The sequence below is a fragment of the Nerophis lumbriciformis genome, linkage group LG16 (genome assembly GCF_033978685.3).
Source record: "Nerophis lumbriciformis linkage group LG16, RoL_Nlum_v2.1, whole genome shotgun sequence".
NCBI lineage: Eukaryota > Metazoa > Chordata > Actinopteri > Syngnathiformes > Syngnathidae > Nerophis > Nerophis lumbriciformis.
The window spans coordinates 16414599-16432098 of NC_084563.2; the positions used below are offsets into that span (position 1 = coordinate 16414599).

Here is a 17500-nt window from a genome sequence, read left to right on the forward strand (position 1 = left end):
CGTAAATAAATGAAATAATCAAAAGCCAAGGTAATGGTGTAATAATATCATTAGGTGATTATACTTTAATATTCATATATATTGGCCCCCTGAGGGCAGCCATAACTGCAATGAGGCCCGTAATAAAAACAAAATTGAAACCCTCTGATAGATGATGATGAAGTTTAACCCTTTAAGGTGCACTTATTAAATCGGAAAATTCCTAAATTAACCCCCAAAGATACATTTTCATATTTAATGTGGTAAATTGCGATCTTGCGTTTTGTTTTACTATGTATACCTATTTTAGTGTGAACATGTTATACCATTATTATATCTTTAACAATGGTGCAGTGTTTTATACAGACAGCATATAATTTATACTAGATGAGGCAATTCCTGAAGGAATTATGTGTGAATGCTCCAATGCTGAAGTTGAACTGAAATGCTGACAGATTAGAATGTAGTATGAATGTAAGAATAGTTTGAATGTTGGAATGGTTTGAATGTTGAAGAGCTGATGCAGAACTGACATGCTAATTGAATGTAGGATGCATGTATAAATGGTTGAAATGTTGCGATAGTTTAAACGCTGAAATGGTTTGAATGTTGGACTGGTTTGAATGTTGAAGAGTTTGAATTTCCAGGAAAACAGGAATTTGTTTGGAACTTGGTAACATGTTCGTGTGAATGTCCAGGATGAGTGGAATGGGTTAATGTTGGAATGGTTTGAACAGGTTGAAAAATGTGGGAATTGAGCAACATGGAAAAAAGTCTCATTCATTTCAATGGGAACTTCATGGAAATTTGGTAATTTGGGGAAAAGTGGGATTGAAAATTATTAGGAGCATCAATGTCCTGAATGAGCTGAATTGGTTGGTGTTACAATTGTTTAAATCCGGCAAGAACTGTTGAAGTAGTAAATGGTATTAGGGAATTCCGGGAAAATCTGGAATTTTTTTGAACTTGAAAAAAGGGTAGTTTGAATTTCCAGAATGGTGGAATGTGTTAAAGGTGGGATGGGTTGAATGGGTTGAAGAATGGGTTGAAGAATGTGGGAATTGTGGAAGTTTGAAAAATGGCCAATTCATTTTGAATGGGGAAAATGCAAAAAAAAAATCTGGGAATTTTTTTTAGAATTGTTGAAGTAGAGCAAACAATTCCTGAACAGGCTGAATATTTTCAAATTAGAAAAGTTTGAAACAGATTAAACAATGTGGGAATTGTGCAACTTTGAAGAATGTTCCATTCATGTCAATAAAAACTTCAGAAAAAAATGGGAATTTCTGGAAAAGCGGGAATTTTTTTGAAAATAATAACAAAACTTGAATGGTCTGGTTTGAATGAGACATTTTAGAAATTTTTCAAATCTGTGGAAAAATGTTGAAGTAGTAACATGATTAAAATAAGAAATGGTACTACGGAATTCCTGAAATTTCGGGAAAACTTGGAATGTTTCCAGTTCAAACAACAACTTTATTTTTTGTCCTGATTAAGCGGGATGTTTTGACAGTGGGACGGTTGAAATGTGTTGGAAAATGTGGAAGGAGTGGTTGCCAGAAAAAAAGGTGGAAATAGGGCTTTGGAAAAGCAGGAATTCTGGAAAATCCTGGAGTTTTTTTAAACTTCGAAAAAAGGAAATTTGAATTTCCAGAATGGTGGAATAGGTTGAAAGTGGAATGATAGGCTGAACAATGTGGAAATGGTGGAAGTTTGAAAAATGGCCAATTCATTTTGAATGGGAAAAATGTCCCGGAAAAACCGGGAATTCTGGGAAATATTGCAATTTTTTGAATTTGTCAAGGGAAAGCCCGCGATTCCCGAATAGGCTGAACAGTTTGAAGTTGAAACGGTTTGAATCGGATGAAAAATGTGGAAGGTAGAGCGCGCCAAAATCTGGAGAAGAAGAAGTTGAAGAAACTGCTTGTGAATGCTCCAATGCTGAAGTTGAACTTCAAAATGACTAACTGTTGAAGTAGAGCACACAGTTCCTGAACAGGCAGAATATTTTGGAGTTGGAATACCGGTAGTTTGAAACAGATGAAAAATTTGGGAATTGTGGAACTTTGAAAAATGTCCCATTCATTTCAATGGGAATTTCATGGAAATGTGGGAATTTCGAGAATTATTTTGAAAATGCTAAAAAAATGTGAATGTTCTGAATGAGTTGAAATTGTTGGTGTTGGAATGTTTCAAATTGGTCGAGAAGTAACATTTTTAAATGAGAAATGGTTTTAAGGAGATCCTGGAATTTCGGGAAAACCAGGAATATTTCCAGTTCAAAAAACAACTTTCTGCTTTGGAGCATTCACACAATAATAATAATAAGTTGAATAAATAGATGCATTATGGTGTAGAAAACCATTTGTGTGAATGCTTTGCAGCATTCACACAATAATAATAATAACTTGAATAAATATATGCATTTTGGTGTATAAAACCATTTGTGTGAATGCTTTGGAGTATTCACACAATAATAATAATAAGTTGAATAAATAGATGAATTCTGGTGTAGAAAACAATGTGTGTGAATGCTTTGGAGCATTCACACAATAAAAATAATACGTTGAATAAATAGATGCATTTTGGTGTAGGAAACCATATGTGTGAATGTTTTGGAGCATTCACACAATAATAGTCAGTTGAATAGATAGATGAATTCTGGTGTAGAAAACCATGTATGTGAATGCTTTGGAGCATTTACACAATAATAATAATAATAATAATAAGTTGAATAAATAGATTAATTTTGGTGTAGAAAACCAAATGTGTGAATGTTTTGGAGCATTCACACAATAATAGTCAGTTGAATAAATAGATGAATTCTGGTGTAGAAAACCATGTGTGTGAATGCTTTGGAGCATTCACACAATAATAATAATAAGTTGAATAAATAGATGGATTCTGGTGTAGAAAACAATGTGTGTGAATGCTTTGGAGCATTCACACAATAAAAATAATACGTTGAATAAATAGATGCATTTTGGTGTAGGAAACCATATGTGTGAATGTTTTGGAGCATTCACACAATAATAGTCAGTTGAATAGATAGATGAATTCTGGTGTAGAAAACCATGTATGTGAATGCTTTGGAGCATTCACACAATAATAATAATAATAAGTTGAATAAATAGATTAATTTTGGTGTAGAAAACCATATGTGTGAATGTTTTGGAGCATTCACACAATAATAGTCAGTTGAATAAATAGATGAATTATGGTGTAGAAAACCATGTGTGTGAATGCTTTGGAGCATCCACACAATAATAATAATAATAAGTTGAATAAATAGATGAATTCTGGTGTAGAAGACAATGTGTGTGAATGCTTTGGAGCATTCACACAATAAGAATAATACGTTGAATAAATAGATGCATTTTGGTGTAGAAAACCATATGTGTTAGTTTTGGAGCATTCACACAATAATAATCAGTTGAATAAAAAGATGAATTCTGGTGTAGAAAACCATGTGTGTGAATGCTTTGGAGCATTCACACAATAATACATATATGCATTGTGGTGTAGAAAACCATTTGTGTGAATGCTCCGAAGCATTCACACAATAATAATAATAAGTTGAATAAATATATGCATTTTGGTGTATAAAACCATTTGTGTGAATGCTTTGGAGTATTCACACAATAATAATAATAAGTTGAATAAATAGATTAATTCTGGTGTAGAAAACAATGTGTGTGAATGCTTTGGAGAATTCACACAATAATAATAATACGTTGAATAAATAGATGCATTTTGGTGTAGAAAACCATATGTGTGAATGTTTTGGAGCATTCACACAATAATAATAATAATAAGTTGAATACATAGATTAATTTTGGTGTAGAGAACCAAAATTTGGGAATGCTTTGGAGCATTCACACAATAACAATGAGTTGAATGAATAGATGCATTGTGGTGTAGAAAACCATGTGTGTGAATACTTTGGAGCATTCACACAATAATAATAATAATAAGTTGAATAAATAGATGAATTTTGGTGTAGAAAACCATGTGTGTGAATGCGTTGGAGCATTCACACAATAATAATAATAATAATAAGTTGAATACATGGATGAATTTTGGTGTAGAGAACCAAAATTTGGGAATGCTTTGGAGCATTCACACAATAACAATACATTGAATAAATATATGCATTGTCGTGTAGAAAACCATGTGTGTGAATGCTTTGGAGCATTCACACAATAATAAATAGATGCATTGTGGTGTAGAAAACCATTTGTGTGAATGCTCCAAAGCATTCACACAATTAATTATACATCCATTTTGACTGAAGTTTAAGTTATGATGTGGCGCCATAGAATGCATGAAAACGTGTGACCAGTTACTTTTCTAATAATCAAGCTCCATTCCCTAATAATAACTAAACGTACATGTATTTTTCCTTCTGGGAGCACACATGCACATAAGGAGAAGAGAACACTGACACCAAGATAACGTCGTCAACATCACGACAACAAGTCTTCCTGCATGCACACTCAAGAAAGTTATTCCGTAATCATTCCCCGCCGTGATTGCCATGCGGCTGCGATGGCCTGCTGGGGAAGCTAATTAGCGGCGCACAGCACTTTGTACTCACACTGAAAGTATTCATGCTCCAAACAGCCACAGTTGGATTTGCTTACACACGCTCGCATAAGCACCTGGCCCCACACGCACGCGCACACACACACACAACTCACGCCCACACACACGCACACACACACACACACACACACACACACACACACACACACACACTTCATCAAGTGAGACAATTACAGGTCGTCAGTGCAACACCCTCTCTCTCTCTCTCACACACACACACACACACACACACGCACACGCACACACACACACACACACACGCACGCACGCACACACACACACACACACACACACACACACTTCATCAAGTGAGGATCATTCATTTGCTGGTGTTGTGCAACCCCTTCTTCATTTCACGGGTTTTGAACTTTAATGTGTTTATTGTCACACTCCAAGCTGTCACTGCCGCACAAAAACGCTCCGTATTATATTAAACTCAACTGCATGTTTACGCAGAGCTAGTCACCGGAGACGCAATCTGTTTTTCCCGTCGGCTCACCTGGAAAAATGCGCGTGTTGAACTAATATTGGGATCGATGACGTATAAAGTTGTGGTCAAAAGTTTACACACACTTGTAAAGAACATAATGTCATGGCTGTCTTGAGTTTCCAATCATTTCTACAACTCTTATTTTTTTTGTGATAGAGTGATGGAGGCAGACAAAAAAACATTCATGAAGTTTGGTTCTTTTATGAATTTATTATGGGTCTACTGAAAATGTGAGCAAATGTGCTGGGTCAAAAGTATACATACAGCAATGTTAATATTTGGTTACATGTCCCTTGGCAAGTTTCACTGCAATAGGGCGCTTTTGGTAGCCATCCACAAGCTTCTGGTTGAAATGTTGTTTCATTTGACATCACATGGACAAAGATAAGACCTTCTGGAGGAAAGTTCTGTGGTCAAATGAAACAAAAATTTTGCTGTTTGGCCACAAAACCCAGCAATATGTTTGGAGGAGAAAAGGTGAGGCCTTTAAACCCAGGAACACCATATCTACCGTTAAGCATGGCGGTGGTAGTATTATGCTCTTGGCCTGTTTTGCTGCCGATGGAACTGGTGCTTTACAGTAAATGGGACAATGAAAAAGGAGGATTACCTCCAAATTCTTCAGGACAACCTAAAATCATCAGCCCGGAGGTTGGGTCTTGGGCGCAGTTGGGTGTTCCAACAGGACAATGACCCCAAACACACGTCAAAAATGGGAAATGAATGGCTAAATCAGGCTAGAATCAAGGTTTTAGAATGGCCTTCCCAATGTGGACAATGCTGAAGAAACAAGTCCATGTCAGAAAACCAACACATTTAGCTAAACTGCACCAATTTTGTCAAGAGGAGTGGTCAAAAATTCAAGCAGAAGCTTGTGGATGGCTACCAAAAGTGCCTTATTGCAGTGAAACTTGCCAAGGGACATGTAACCAAATATTAACATTGCTGTATGTATACTTTTGACCCAGCAGATTTGGTCACATTTTCAGTAGACCCATAATAAATTCATAAAAGAACCAAACTTCATGAATGTTTTTTTTGACCAACAAGTATGTGCTCCAATCACTCTATCACAAAAAAATAAGAGTTGTAGAAATGGGACAGCGTGGCGCAGTGGAAGAGTGGCCGTGCGCGACCCGAGGGTCCCTGGTTCAATCCCCACCTAGTACCAACCTCGTCATGTCCGTTGTGTCCTGAGCAAGACACTTCACCCTTGCTCCTGATGGGTGCTGGTTAGCGCCTTGCATGGCAGCTCCCTCCATCAGTGTGTGAATGTGTGTGTGAATGGGTAAATGTGGAAGTAGTGTCAAAGCGCTTTGAGTACCTTGAAGGTAGAAAAGCGCTATACAAGTACAACCCATTTATCATTTATCATTTAAATGATTGGAAACTCAAGACAGCCATGACATTATGTTCTTTGCAAGTGTATGTCAACTTTTGACCACAACTATATACTACATATAGTGGGTAGGGAAAGTATTCAGAACCCTTTAAATTGTTCACTCTTTGTTTCATTGCAGTCATTTGCTAAAATTAAATGAAAAAATAACATTTTATTTCTCATTAATGTACACTCAGAACCCCATCTTGACAGAAAAAAAAAAAAAAAACAGTGTTGCAAATGCCGGGCGTCATGTTTGGAGGAAACCAGGCCAACACCATCCCTACTAGGGTTGTACGGTATACCGGTGTTAGTATAGTACCGCGATACTAATGAATCAGCATGCAGAGCAGCAGACGGCGTCCACAAAGTACATCCCGTACATGACATGACAATCAACAATTTCCCCACGAAGAAGGATAGCGTCCGCACAACTGAAACAGTCTTAAATGCGAAAACAAAGCAGGTGCGAGGAATAGCACTCAAAGGAAAAACAGATTGCTGGACGACAGCAAAGACTTACAGGTGCAGAGCAGCAGACGGCGTCCATAAAGTACATCCGAACATGACAATTAATAATTTCCTCACAAAGAAGGATAGCGTCCACACAACTGAAACAGTCTTAAATGCGAAAACAAAGCAGGTGCAGGGAAGTGAAGTGAAGTGAATTATATTTATATAGCGCTTTTCTCTAGTGACTCGAAGCGCTTTTACATAGTGAAACCCAATATCTAAGTTACATTTAATAGCACTCAAAGGAAAAACAGAATGCTGGACGACAGCAAAGACTTACAGGGGCGGAGCAGCAGACGGCATCCACAAAGTACATCCGAACATGACAATCAACAATTGCCCCACAAAGAAGGATAGCGTCCGCACAACTGAAACAGTCTTAAATGCGAAAACAAAGCAGGTGCGGGGAATAGCACTCAAAGGAAAAACAGATTGCTGGACGACAGCAAAGATTTACAGGTGCGGAGCAGCAGACGGCGTCCACAAAGTACATCCGAACATGACAATTAACAATTTCCCCACAAAGAAGGATAGTGTCCGCACAACTGAAACAGTCTTAAATGCGAAAAAAAGCAGGTGCGGGGAATAGCACTCAAAGGAAAAACAGAATGCTTGACGACAGCAAAGACTTACAGGTGCGGAGCAGCAGATGGCGTCCACAAAGTACATTCGTACATGACATGACAATCAACAATTTCCCCACGAAGAAGGATAGCGTCCGCACAACTGAAACAGTCTTAAATGCGAAAACAAAGCAGGTGCGAGGAATAGCACTCAAAGGAAAAACAGATTGCTGGACGACAGCAAAGACTTACAGGTGCAGAGCAGCAGACGGCGTCCATAAAGTACATCCGAACATGACAATTAATAATTTCCTCACAAAGAAGGATAGCGTCCACACAACTGAAACAGTCTTAAATGCGAAAACAAAGCAGGTGCAGGGAAGTGAAGTGAAGTGAATTATATTTATATAGCGCTTTTCTCTAGTGACTCGAAGCGCTTTTACATAGTGAAACCCAATATCTAAGTTACATTTAATAGCACTCAAAGGAAAAACAGAATGCTGGACGACAGCAAAGACTTACAGGGGCGGAGCAGCAGACGGCATCCACAAAGTACATCCGAACATGACAATCAACAATTGCCCCACAAAGAAGGATAGCGTCCGCACAACTGAAACAGTCTTAAATGCGAAAACAAAGCAGGTGCGGGGAATAGCACTCAAAGGAAAAACAGATTGCTGGACGACAGCAAAGATTTACAGGTGCGGAGCAGCAGACGGCGTCCACAAAGTACATCCGAACATGACAATTAACAATTTCCCCACAAAGAAGGATAGCGTCCGCACAACTGAAACAGTCTTAAATGCGAAAAAAAGCAGGTGCGGGGAATAGCACTCAAAGGAAAAACAGAATGCTTGACGACAGCAAAGACTTACAGGTGCGGAGCAGCAGATGGCGTCCACAAAGTACATTCGTACATGACATGACAATCAACAATTTCCCCACGAAGAAGGATAGCGTCCGCACAACTGAAACAGTCTTAAATGCGAAAACAAAGCAGGTGCAGAGAATAGCACTCAAAAGAAATGAAGTTGCTACAGGGAAACACAAACAAAACAGGAAGGGCCACCAAAATAACAGCGCAAGACAGGAACTAAAGCACTACACACTAGAAAACACCAATAAACTCAAAATAAGGCACGACAACCTGGTGGAGTTTCATTTTTTAACCTTTTCTGCTGGTGGTATGCCTCCGTATTTTTTTTTTTTATTTAAAAAAAAAAAAGTGCCTTGGCTCAGAAAAGGTTGAAAAACACTGTCGTAGACGTCGTTCTTGCTTCAAATTAAAATGAACAGAAATCTGTTCCGCGTCTTTAATTATTAAAAGCGGCTCCGACAAATTGTTATTTAACGTTGCTTGTTGTTCCCCCTCGGCACGCCAGGGATGTTTTTGGAGTGACGGAACAGCTGTTTTTTCCGCCGTTCATTCAATATGTTGCACCCTCTGCAGGTTGAACCACATGTCATCCTATAAATATGTATATTTGTTGTCATTTTTATACACTTAATCTGTATCGACGATAACATCACATTTCAGCCAGCCGCCGTTAAGCATGCTCTATGTGATCAGGTTCATCCCAGAGAGTTGTGTGTCCTTGACAAAGGCGTGTGTGTGTGTGTGTGTGTGTGTGTGTGTGTGTGTGTGTGTGTGTGTGTGTGTGTGTGTGTGTGTGTGTGTGTGTGTGTGTGTGTGTGTGTGTGTTCTGGCATGGTTTACTTAATGGGGACATTGCTCTGTTTACACCAGTGGTTCTTAACCTTGTTGGAGGTACCGAACCCTTCTTTAGTGACAAATAAAATGTTGTTGTTTTTTCAAATTCAAGATAAAGTTACATGTTTTTGGTAACACTTTAGTATGGGGAACATATCCTAAGTAACAAAGACTTAATTTAGAGTTTTTTGGACACTAGAGGAACATAGTCTAAGTAATAAAGACTTAATTTAGAGGTATTTGGACACGAGAGGAACATATTCTAAGTAATAAAGACTTAATTTAGAGTTATTTGGTTAGGGTCAGGGTTATAATAAGGCCATGCAGAATAAGGCATTAATAAGTATTTAAAGGGGAACATTATCACAATTTCAGAAGGGTTAAAACCATTAAAAATCAGTTCCCAGTGGCTTATTAAATTTTACCCATCACGCAATATCCCTAAAAAAAGCTTCAAAGTGCCTGATTTTAACCATCGTTATATACACCCGTCCATTTTCCTGTGACGTCACACAGTGATGCCAATACAAACAAACAGTGCGGATAGAACAGCAAGGTATAGCGACATTAGCTCGGATTCAGACTCGGATTTCAGCGGCTTAAGCGATTCAACAGATTGCGCATGTATTGAAACGGATGGTTATAGTGTGGAGGCAGGTAGCGAAAACGAAATTGAAGAAGAAACTGAAGCTATTGAGCCATATCGGTTTGAACCGTATGCAAGCGAAACCGACGAAAACGACACGACAGCCAGCGACACGGGAGAAAGCGAGGACGAATTCGGTGATCGCCTTCTAACCAACGATTGGTATGTGTTTGTTTGGCATTAAAGGAAACTAACAACTATGAACTAGGTTTACAGCATATGAAATACATTTGGCAACAACATGCACTTTGAGAGTGCAGACAGCCCATTTCAGGCGCTAAGAACATATATTTTTCCACGATTTCAGCACTCAGGTTAACCATACCTAAATAGACACAAAATACTGCATTACACAAGACTACCCGAATGTACTCGAATGATTGAAAAAAATAAATGTTTTTAAGCTAAATTATTGGTAAACACAGTTTATGTATAATAATTTACGTAAAACCGCGAGTAATGAATAAAGTTTTCATCAATTAATATATTATGTAGACATACCCTCATCCGCTCTCTTTTCCTGAAAGCTGATCTGTCCAGTTTTGGAGTTGATGTCAGCATCTGCTTTGAGTGTCGCAGGATATCCACACATTCTTGCCATCTCTGTCGTAGCATAGCTTTCGTCGGTAAAGTGTGCGGAACAAACGACCGACCATTTCGTCGGCTTTCCCCACAGCCTCGTATTTTGAACAAAGTTCGTCCAATTTCTTGCCACTTTCGCATCTTTGGGCCACTGCCGCAACTTGAATCCGTCCCTGTTCGTGTTGTTACACCCTCCGACAACACACCGACGAAAGTGAGAAAATGGCAAATTGCTTCCCGATGTGACGTCACAACGAATAATAGAAAGGCGTTTAATTCGCCAAAATTCACCCATTTAGAGTTCGGAAATCGGTAAAAAAAATATATAGTCTTTTTTCTGCAACATCAAGGTATATATTGATGCTTACATAGGTCTGGTGATAATGTTCCCCTTTAATAATGCCTAGTTAAGAGCCAATATGTTACTCATTTGTATGTTAATAAGCAACTAATTAATGGTGAATATGTACCCCATACTAAAGTGTTACCATGTTTTTATACTGGTGCACAAAATGAACCGTGCATGAACATCAACTTGATCAAACAACAAAACCAACACAGTGCATAAACTCACAACAAATTACACACTTGCAAACCAGTCAGCTGTTGCCGTATCCGTAATATGCCGATAGGGAGAAGTTTGTATTTACACGATGAGTCGGGTGTGTTTTGACGTCCGCCGAACCCCTAGGGTTCGATCGAACCCAGGTTAAGAACCACTGGTTTACACAGTCACCTTTAGGGGACCTCTGACGGTATGGGGACAAAAAAAAAAAAAACAGGTCCCCTAAAGGGAAACCTTTTTTAAATGATACATTTAAATGATTTCATACAGCATGATTATAAAACATTATTACCTTGAAGCATGATTCACATTCAGAATTTTCCATCCTTCTATATATGTTAGTTGGAGTTGCAGACAACTTCATTACTGCTAAATAGCAGTTTTCAGTAATGTCACAGAAGATGCAGGATTTGCTTTAACATTTAAGTGCTGAAACTTCCTATAAGAGGACAGCTGTAGTGCTCTATTCTGAGGATCATGTCATTTTTTTAATTTTTGTTTAAATTTTTATAAATGGTTTCTCAGTAGTCATGTACAAATTTGTGTGAATTATGTAAAATTATTTTAAATGTGGTCCCCATGAACCATATTAACTTTTTTTCCCCAGGGTCCCCAGTAAGAATGATCAACACATTACTTCATCAATCCAGAGATTTAAAGACGTGTATGATCTAACTGGGCATTTTACCTCATTTGTTTTATGCCTCCATAACCTGTAGAAAGGGTGGTCCCCACAAGTGATGATCAAAAACTTGGTCCCCATTCCAAATGATAACCAGTATGTGTGTGTGTGTGTGTGTGTGTGTGTGTGTGTGTGTGTGTGTGTGTGTGTGTGTGTGTGTGTGTGTGTGTGTGTGTTGCTCATTCTCATCATCAACCTCCTCCTCCCTGATGAGCCCATTAGGTAACCCAGAACTGCTACCCAGGGGTCAATTCACCTGATTGACTCAAAGAATACTTTTTTTTTTTTTTTTTTTTGCTCTCTCGTCTATCAATAATTGGCCAATCAGCCTCCTGGGGCCTTTACTCGGCTCTGCACTGAGACGACACGGCTCCACCATGATTGCTACACGTGTGAACATGCACATTTTTGTCCCTTCCCTTTGTCCGAAAAAAAACACAAAAAAAACATCTACGAGCCGGTCTGGCATTTCAGCATGAATTGAGCCTTCCAGAAACAATAACAAACACGTCATTCCAAATGTCAAAATAGCGTTTGTCTGTGTCGTGCACAATGCAAAACACTTTTATCTGCAGTGTAGCGTCCATTAGAGCAGAACTATCCAACTAAATGGTTTTAAAGGACATTTTCAGAGAGCTAAGTACAGTCATACATAAAACATGAGCCGACACACGTACACTGTGATTATTGTGTGCTGTCAAAGATCCTCTAATAGCAGGAGAGCTCTGATGTTTTTTAAAGACGTATAGCAAATAAGGCTAGTCAAAGATCCTCTAATACTAAGATAGTTATGTTTTTTAAAGACATAACAAATCATGCTATTCAAAGACCCTCTAAAAAGCAGGAAACATATGTTTCTTTCATAGACTTACAGTAAATAATGCTAGTCAAAGATCCTCTAATTGCAGGTGCGCTCTGATGTTTTTAAATGCTTAAAGCAAATCTTGCTCGTCAAAGATCCTCTGAAAAGCAGGGGAGTTCTGATGTTTTTAAAGACGTAAAGCAAATCATGCTCATCAAAGATCCTCTGAAAAAGCAGGAGAGTTCTGATGTTTTTAAAGACGTATAGCAAATAAGGCTAGTCAAAGATCCTCTAATAGTAAGAAAATTCTGATGTTTTTAAAGACATAACAAATCATGCAAGTCAAAGACCCTCTAAAAAGCAGGAGACCTCTGTTTTTTTAAAGACATAACAAATAATGCTAATCAAAGATCCTCTAATTGCAGGAGAGTTCTGATGTTTTTAAAGACTTAAAGCAAATCATGCTCGTCAAAGATCCTATAAAAAGCAGGAGAGTTCTGATGTTTTTGAAGACTTAAATCAAATCATGCTTGTCAAAGATCCTCTAAAAAGCAGGAGAGTTCTGATGTTTTTAAAGACTTAAAGCAAATGATGCTAGTCAAAGATCCTCTAATAGTAAGGGAGTTCTGATGTTTTTAAACACTTAAAGCAAATCATGCTCGTCAAAGATCCTCTAAAAAGCAGGAGAGTTCTGATGTTTTTAAAGACTTAAATCAAATCATGCTCGTCAAAGATCCTCTAAAAAGCAGGACATTTCTGATGTTTTTAAAGACTTAAAGCAAATAATGCTAGTCAAAGATCCTCTAATAGAAAGGGAGTTCTGCTGTTTTTAAAGACTTAAATCAAATCATGCTAGTCAAAGATCCTAAAAAAAGCAGAATAGCTCTCATGTTTTAAAGACTTAAAGCAAATAATGCTAGTCAAAGATCCTCTAATAGTAAGCGAGTTATGATGTTTTTAAAGACATAGAACAAATCATGCTAGTCAAAGACCCTCTAATAAGCAGGAGACCTCTGTTTTTTATAGACTTACAGTAAATAATGCTAGTCAAAGATCCTCTAATTGCAGGTGAGCTCTGATGTTTTTAAATCCTTAAAGCAAATCATGCTCGTCAAAGATCCTCTAAAAAGCAGGAGAGCTCTGATGTTTTTAAAGACGTATAGCAAATAAGGCTAGTCAAAGATCATCTAATAGTAAGAAAGTTCTGATGTTTTTAAAGACATGTAACAAATCATGCTAGTCAAAGACCCTCTAAAAAGCAGGAGACCTCTGTTTTTTTTATAGACTTACAGCAAATAATGCTAGTCAAAGATCCTCTAATTGCAGGAGTGTTCTGATGTTTTTAAAGACTTAAAGCAAATAATGCTAGTCAAAGATCCTCTAAAAAGCAGGAGAGTTCTGATGTTTTTAAAGACTTAAAGCAAATAATGCTAGTCAAAGATCCTCTAATAGTAAGGGAGTTCTGATGTTTTTAAAGACTTAAAGCAAATAATGCTAGTCAAAGATCCTCTAATAGTAAGGGAGTTCTGATGTTTTTAAAGACTTAAAGCAAATCATGCTCATCAAAGATCCTCTAAAAAAGCAGGAGAGCTCTGATGTTTTTAAAGACGTATAGCAAATAAGGCTAGTCAAAGATCATCTAATAGTAAGAAAGTTCTGATGTTTTTAAAGACATGTAACAAATCATGCAAGTCAAAGACCCTCTAAAAAGCAGGAGACCTCTGTTTTTTTTATAGACTTACAGCAAATAATGCTAGTCAAAGATCCTCTAATTGCAGGAGTGTTCTGATGTTTTTAAAGACTTAAAGCAAATAATGCTAGTCAAAGATCCTCTAAAAAGCAGGAGAGTTCTGATGTTTTTAAAGACTTAAAGCAAATAATGCTAGTCAAAGATCCTCTAATAGTAAGGAAGTTCTGATGTTTTTAAAGACTTAAGGCAAATAATGCTAGTCAAAGATCCTCTAATAGTAAGGGAGTTCTGATGTTTTTAAAGACTTAAAGCAAATAATGCTAGTCAAAGATCCTCTAATAGTAAGGGAGTTCTGATGTTTTTAAAGACTTAAAGCAAATAATGCTAGTCAAAGATCCTCTAATAGTACGGGGGTTCTAATGTTTTTAAAGACGTATAGCAAGTCATGCTAGTCAAAGATCCTATAAAAAACAGAATAGCTCTCATGTTTTAAAGACTTAAAGCAAATGATACTAATCAAAGATCCTCTAATCGTAAGGGAGTTCTGATGTTTTTAAAGACTTAAATGAAATCATGCTCGTCAAAGATCCTCTAAAAAGCAGGAGAGTTCTGATGTTTTTAAAGACTTAAATCAAATCATGCTAGTCAAAGATCCTTTAATAGTAAGGGAGTTCTGCTGTTTTTAAAGACTTAAATCAAATCATGCTAGTCAAAGATCCTATAAAAAGCAGAATAGCTCTCATGTTTTAAAGACTTAAAGCAAATAATGCTAGTCAAAGATCCTCTAATAGTAAGCGAGTTATGATGTTTTTAAAGACATAGAACAAATCATGCTAGTCAAAGACCCTCTAATAAGCAGGAGACCTCTGTTTTTTTATAGACTTACAGTAAATAATGCTAGTCGAAGATCCTCTAATTGCAGGAGAGCTCTGATGTTTTTAAATCCTTAATGCAAATCATGCTAGTCAAAGATCCTCTAATAGCAGGATAACTAACGTTTTAAAATACTTAAAGCAAATCTTGCTAGTCAAAGATCCTCTACTAGCAGGAGAGCTCTGATGTTTTTAAAGACTTAATGCAAATCATGCTAGTCAAAGATCCTCTAATAGCAGGAGAGCACTAATGTTTTTAAAGACTTAAAGCAAATCATGCTAGTCAAAGATCCTCTAATAGCAGGAGAGCACTGATGTTTTTAAAGACTTAAAGCAAATCTTGCTGGTCAAAGATCCTCTAAAAAGCAGGAGAGCACTGATGTATTTAAAGACGTATAGCAAATAATGCTAGTCAAAGATCCTCTAATAGCAGGATAACTAACATTTTAAAATACTTCAAGCAAATAATGCTAGTCAAAGATCATCTAAAAAGCAAAATATATCAGATTTTGTTTAAAGACGGATATCAAATCATGCTAGTCAAAGATCCTTTAAAAAGCAGGAGACCTCTGTTTTTTTTTTATAAACAAACAGCAAATAATGCTAGTTAAAGATCCTCTAAAAAGCAGGAGACCTATGCTTTTTTATAGACTTACAGCAAATAATGCTAGTCAAAGATCCTCTAATAGCAGGAGAGCTCTGATGTTTTTAAAGACTTAATGCAAATCATGCTAGTCAAAGATCCTCTAATAGCAGGATAACTAACGTTTCAAAATACTTCAAGCAAATCATGCAAGTCAAATATCCTCTAATAGCAGGAGAGCACTGATGTTTTTAAAGACTTAATGCAAATCATGCTAGTCAAAGACCCTCTAATAGCAGGAGAGCACTGATGTTTTTAAAGACTTAAAGCAAATCATGCTAGTCAAAGATCCTCTAATAGCAGGAGAGCTCTGATGCTTTTAAAGACTTAATGCAAATCATGCTAGTCAAAGATCCTCTAATAGCAGGATAACTAACGTTTTAAAATACTTCAAGCAAATCATGCTAGTCAAAGATCCTCTAATAGCAGGAGAGCGCTGATGTTTTTAAAGACTTAAAGCAAATCATGTTAGTCAAAGATCCTCTAAAAAGAAGGAGAGCACTGATGTTTTTAAAGACTTATAGCAAATGATGCTAGTCAAATATCTTCTATGTGATAGGAGCATTTTGCTGTTTTTAATTATGCAAAACAAAAAAAAAACAGTCAAAGATCCTCTATATGACAAACCATGCTCTGCTTTTAAAAACAAAAATGATTGCAAAAAGGCTCATCAAAGATCCTCTATGTGACAATGCATGCTCTGCTATCTTTAAAGAGTCAAAGATCCTCTATATTAGACTTAGACAAACGTTAAGGACCGGCTCCATAAAACTTTAAGGCTTTAAAGTTGATACGTTTCATGATTTCCGAGAGTAGAATGAAGGTCAGCATACAGAATTAAATATAGTCCGATGAAAAGTGAGCACAAAAAAAGTGACTTGGTCAGCTCCAGTGTGACTCTCAGTGGACACGTGTTTGACTTTAAAGCGTGTTTCCACTCTGACATGACTTTCCTCGCCTCGGTCCACAGCGGGAGTCTCCCCCCTCGCTCACTTTTAATTAAGGTACAGGAGTCCAGCGGCACAGCGCACACAAAAGGACAACCTTGTCTCGTTTCCTGCACAATGGGACAGAACTTTAGGTACACCTGCACGACCTAATGAGAACCAATATAGATTTTAAATGTTGCCATGGGGGCCAAATATTACAGGATAGGCACTCATATCCCATATAATCGCACTAGTATACCGCTCGGAAATACTGGAGTGTGCAAAAGGAAGAGGAATGTGGTATTTTTAAGACACTGAATACAATGTGGGAGGGAGGGAGTAAGCTCAGTTTAGAGGGGGGTGAGAGCATATGTCGCAATTCAGCGGAAGGTGCCCACACTGGGAACAATGGTGCAACACAACACTTTAATGCATTCATTAAAGTGAGGGCTTTGACAAATCCTGCACACATTTGTAATTGTTCATTTTTACATACCTTAATATGATGATAATTATTAAGGGTGGGACTGTCCGGGCCCCAAACCATTCGATCTGATTCAGAGTCCTGGGGTGACGATTCCATTCAGAATTGATTCTCGATTCTAAATTCTAACAGATTCTCGCAATGTATTATTTACATGGACCACAATGGAAACAAGCCTTGTGGCTTTTTGTGCCATCCATTTGCCTTTTTAAAGCATTGCATGGATTCAATTCTTTAAGATGTCAATAAGCTTCTCAATCAATTCTCAATCAATCAATATTTGTTATAATAAGTACATAACTTTTTTTAACTTCACAATAAGTTCATAATTTATTAAAATTATTGCTCTAGATGTAGTTATTT

General features: G+C 37.3%; 1 protein-coding gene across 4 annotated transcripts in view; it reads right to left on the reverse strand.

Annotated features, from left to right (window-relative positions):
- diaph2 (diaphanous-related formin 2) overlaps positions 1 to 17500 on the reverse strand; it is a 1014494-nt gene that overhangs the window by 372678 nt on the left and 624316 nt on the right. The window lies entirely within an intron of this gene.